At 40.4% G+C, this 5,567-nt stretch overlaps 1 pseudogene; it reads right to left on the reverse strand.

Annotated features, from left to right (window-relative positions):
• Positions 1-89: 89 nt before the first annotated feature.
• LOC123475596 lies at positions 90-2,707 on the reverse strand (annotated as a pseudogene).
• Positions 2,708-5,567: the final 2,860 nt, after the last annotated feature.

Consider the following 5,567-nt stretch of genomic DNA (forward strand, 5'->3'; position numbering starts at 1 on the left):
GCCATGCATTGCTAGTATCATGGTTTCTCCTAAAATACAGTTTGACATCTGGGGATAAATTCCAACCTGAAATTATACCTGAATTCACCTCAATTACAATTACTTGCTGAATACCAGAACGGTATCACATTGCGGATGGTGGTGAGTCGATGCGCAACGATCAACGTAGTCCGTCCCTTGCCGAGCTTTGTCTAAAGCTGATTGAACGACAGCTTCGCAATTTTTCGTGTCGAGTGTCACGAGCTTCATCGAATAATAAAATTTTCGGATCGCGAATGAGAGCACGAGCGATTGCAATGCGTTGTTTCGTCCGCCACTGAGATGAGCGCCAATGTTCTCCTACACCAGAGTATCGTAAGAATGGGGCAGAGATGCAATAAAATCGCGAGCGTTGGTTTGTTTTGCAGCAAGTTCGATATCTTCCTTGAGAGACGTCATCATAATTTGGATGTCCATATCGAACGTTGTCACGGATAATCACTGCCGAACAGAACAATAGGCTCCTGTCCGACGACGCCAATGTTTTCACGCAACCAACTCCTTGTTGAACTTGACGCCGTGGCTGTCGATTGTGATCTTGCCTCGAGCGGGATCGTAAAATCGTTGTAGTAATTGAATACAAGTGGATTTTCCGCAACGACTTTGCGACTAGAGCCAATGCTCGTGTCCACTTGTTACTGAAACCGATCCCGCGTAGAACGGGCAATATCCGGACGGGAAATAAGGAAATGTACGTTCTCCATTTTGATGTGACCTTCGATGTTTGTCAATCGTTTTCCAACGGATAAGAGCTATCTATCACTGGTATTTGATACAGATTCGTTGACTTCCGCAGTTGCAACGCGAGCTGCTGAAAACGTTTCGAGAAAAGGAGCAGTTTGCCGACTTTAAGCTATGCAGCGTACGGACAGTATGTTGAAGAAAACAATGTTGAGTATTCCAGCATCGTATTTGCTAGTGTTTTCCTATTACGCAACTGATTGCAGGATGAGCTTTATAGCCGCACCTATTAAAATGTGAGCATAGCTGGCGTAAGTGAGGACCCAAACAAAACCCGGCTTCCAATTGCCGTCGGCCAGCCCCCTCGTTTAATTCCTGCCGTTCGGCGGGTCGCATAATAAGGAAGCTTCAAACTGTTTGGCTTCTTTTACTTGAGCGTTGAACATGTTTACTGTTTTAATGTGGCTCCAATGATTTCTTCAGCTAAACTTCCAGCCGAGGTGTAAGTTTCGGTTTCTTTGGCTGAAATTTATTTGGTCGATTGAATTTTGGCTAAAATTCCAGGGCGGTGATAGTCAGACGGGCAAAGCGACTAATGTAATCAATGGCAGTTACACCCCAGCCAAAATAAAAGGCGGTTACGAGGTAGCTGATGGCAATTGAAGAGTACGAGATGGTAAGTCCTACTTTCTCACCGATTCCATCTTGAACTTTTCGCCAAGTCCCTACAGAAGAATTTGGGCTTAATGGTTAGGGATAATCTAAATAGAAATTGTTAGACGTACTCTGAAATACGAACGGCCTTTCCGTCTGTCGTTCTCTTGTCGCGCCAACTGATTTCCTGGGACAAAATGGATTTCACGACACGCAGCCCTGCAATCTATAAATCTGATACAAACGAAAATTATATTCAAAATAATTTAAAACATTAAAATAATGATAATCACTTGATTTTCGGCTGAGATGTTTAAACATGTGATAAAGATAAATTAAACAAAACCGAAAACAGTGCGAGACAAGTGGTGCCAATTGCAAAGACAGCCACAGAGTCCATAATATCATCACTTATCTGTAAAACAACCTGCGATCAACAGAATAACATTATTTAGAATACATAAACGTATTTGGAATGGAAATAGAAATTACTGAAAAATCGGGCCGTTTGCAGTTGGTGTTGGGAGGAAGAAGACAGCCTGAGGTGTTGGTGATGTCACTCGTTGCACTCCTGTAGTATAATTTGCACCGGAGTCAGAAAATGCAATTATAATATTAGCCAGATCTCCCAAAGTAACACCATTAACGGAAGGCAACCCATTTAACATTGCAGCCAAAACGGCTGCGTACATTAGAATGACGTCCGTTTTTGTTGCAAAACGGAAGAGTGTCGAAAAATTGACGGAAGTCGCTGAAGCGTTCCCTACCTTTCCTTCCGTCGAACAGCATTGAAATCGACGTAACATGATTGCTACGTTGTGTAATACCTTAAGGGGAAATCCTTAACAGGTCGATGGATCACATAAACTTAAAAAATAATTTAACCGGTGAGCGCATCTGATTTTTTCAGCTCGTCCTGATTTTGGAACGTACATGTCTAATATTTTGTCAAGACTAAGGCACATGATGCAACATTTGTTGCCAGGCAGTAGCGTGCAACAAAGTGGGGGCAGGCAGTGCGAGAGGAGATTCTTCCCACTTTGCAGGTTTGTCCCACTCTGCGGGTGCCTATAAAAACAGCATTGATAGGATTCAGCAACCTGGCAAGATTACTAGGTTGTATAATAGTTTTGCTTGATACTGATTTGCTGAACCAGGATAATTGCTTGAAATATAAGGATTGGCTTTAGTCCCTGCGACAGGGTTGTTAAAAAGACTGTGCTTCGATCACTGATTAAGAGATCCTGAGGGTTCGTTTCCGTGCAAGCTGCACCATTTCCCAGCAATTTGCAGGAATTCCCACTTAGCGAGTCTCTTACTTTGTGTCACGCATTGTACAATCTCCAGTTTACATTTAGTACATAAACATGTTGTTTAGCCGAGACATAATCTGGTTCACAAATGTAGTTGTTTAAGCCTTCTGTGCTCAAATAATAAAATGATAATAAATTTTTCATCGGTTCACTGGACTTTGACTCTGAAATTTATAGCATAGGCCGATAGGATCAGCTTATTTTTCATCCATCAGATTTTTCTTATCGCCTTTACGTAACATTTTTTACATGAAAGTTTATCTTGAATAAACAGTTGATGTGTGACATGAATTTTGTTCTTTCTGCAACAACAAAAAAAGATTAATCAATACTCTACAATAGGATGGAGGGGTGGAGAGATGACTTGACGCAAAACGTTGGATATGCAGTGCACGAACAACTATGGTGAAATTCCCGCTGATTACCGATTTCAAACGGGTTACCGAAAGCCATCGCCATCTAGTTGTAGCTGTTCGTACTAGTCTTTCCGCTGTTCGTCTATTCTTAAGACAGAACAACACAACGAACTGATGGTCTTTAACACTTGCGCGTGGACTTCCCAAATCAGCGTAAAATAACACACACCTGTCCCTAACATGAATAAGTTCTGCTGTGAATGGAGATTAAATATTTTTAGTGAACCAAATAAGATGCGGCATGTTGTCCAGTTTGAAATTGATTTGTTTCTTCTGCAGATTTAACGATGGGCCGTCGAGATTGCTCGTCCATTTCGACGTCAGCTCATCAACCGGTAGTGTATATAACTATCGTTTCCAACGGTGCTTTTTGATGACTAACTAGCGGTAACACCAGTTACACCCAACTCAACAACGCCTTCTTGGTGGAGACATGCGAACAGCCTCAGTCGTTAATCACCTGTGTGGATAAGATTTGCTGGAAACGCTCAGTCACGCCAGATTGCCCTCGCTAATAAATAAAAATCCCACTCTGCAAGGTGCTGATGTTCCAGAACATTTAACGTTGCCATCCAACAATGGCGGACTAATCTAAAAAAAATTTATTATAGTTTGGCGCACACGTTCAATTTTCGCGGTATATCGTGTTCACTGTTCAGGGAAGCAATGAATATGCAAAGCTTAAAGCTGTCCCCATACGGCTCTTAATTTTTCTGTACATAAGAAGAAACGTCATTTGGTTTTTAGCAGTTTCAAGTAACACAATACGACTCTTTAAAGGCCCATTTCTTTTCCTGTCAACTACATGGAGAAAGAAAGAAATCCGTATGCCGGACAACGAGTTGTTCTGGGTAATTTATTATGCGCCAAAGTTTTTCTGGTTTCCTTTCCAGTTGGGGTAAAAGAGGCTGTATTGTCTTTGTGTCACTTGACTAGTGGCCTACTTGCATGGGGGTAGAAAAAAATAGCGCCAAATGTGTAGACACAATCAAGTAACTTATAATTTTCACAGACGAAAGATTTCGGCTCGAAAACGGTATAAATCAACTCCATATGGTTTCGTTCGTCAGTTTCGACTTTTTGGACCAGTAAACTCGTCGTCCAAGTTTTTGCTGTGCTGGTTTGAATAAAAAAAGTAAACTTTTCAACAGTAACAGAAGGACTGCTGTATTATTATACGGAGCTTGAGAAGAAAAAAATAAAATACTTCTTTTTTCGAGTGTCCTGTTCAAATAGTTATATGGGTCTCTTTGGAGGGCTCACTGAAATCACGGGCTGAACTCGCAAGCTTTTGAATAAATCAAATAACCAGCGCCCATTTTTTGTGTGTGTCCTAACGTAGGCTATATAGTCATGTTGACAGAGACTTTCGAATGACTGTCAATAATACAAGAACTGCACAGACAACGAAGCTAAAACTTTTGCTATAGGATATATCTCTTTGTACAAGTGCGCATACATTGAAATACTTAAAAACATTGGCTGTTTTTTTTGTTTGTTTTTTTTTTAAGTCCCCCCTTTTTCCGTTTGGAATACACACGCACTTCTCATTTTAGTTCCTTTTCCTCCCTTAAAAAGAAAAATTGAAAAGCCTCTTCACATTTTGACTGACAAGAGAGACAGATTGTCTGTGTATGTGCGTCGACTGATTATATTCGTCTTTCTTATAGATTTCTTTCTTCCCACACGATCTGTGACCTCAACTATTCCAAACACGATAGTATTTTTTTAAAAACATATTATCTATTCATTTTTATTCATTTTTCTTTTTCATTTCTCCCCATAGTCTGTCTAACAGATATTTAAATGCGGTCAGAGAAGGAGGCAAATATCACGAACCGATTATTGGATTATGAAAACGTTTTTTTTTTTTCCGGTTATTTCCAAGCTGTTTGGAATCCTGTCATTTGCCAGTCGCTTTTGGCGGAGTATTCCAAAAGAAATAGGATTGTTATGTGTGTGTGTACGCGCAGCAGGGTTGGGCTGACAAAAGGAGGCGGTAATGACGTGCATTGTGATCGACGTCAGACTATGTGTGTATGTATATTTACACACCATATAAGAGCTCTTGCGTTATCTAGCTGCCATTCAAATAAGCCGGATTGCGTCAAGTCCTTTTGCCTATCGAAAGACTAGGGAAATAAAATATACCAAACAGAACTTGATTTGTTTGAAATTTGTCTTTATTTAACAGTCTAAAGAATTCAATTGATAATAGAAAAGAGTCGAAAATAAAGGGCCTAATACGGACGATCGAACAGGCTTCCGCAGTAACCCTCTTCTGGTGCATAAAAATCTATACGTATTATAATGGCAATTTGGGTATTTTTGGTCTTTTTTTTTATCAGTTCACACGGGAAAGCTTCTGAGCAGCTTGTCAACCTCCGACTGCGTCAGACATTTAAATACACATTGGTATATTACGTCGTTCAAGCTTAAGAGACATACTATATTCAATTCTTTT

Source organism: Daphnia magna, linkage group LG1, assembly GCF_020631705.1.
Source record: "Daphnia magna isolate NIES linkage group LG1, ASM2063170v1.1, whole genome shotgun sequence".
NCBI classification, from domain to species: domain Eukaryota; kingdom Metazoa; phylum Arthropoda; class Branchiopoda; order Diplostraca; family Daphniidae; genus Daphnia; species Daphnia magna.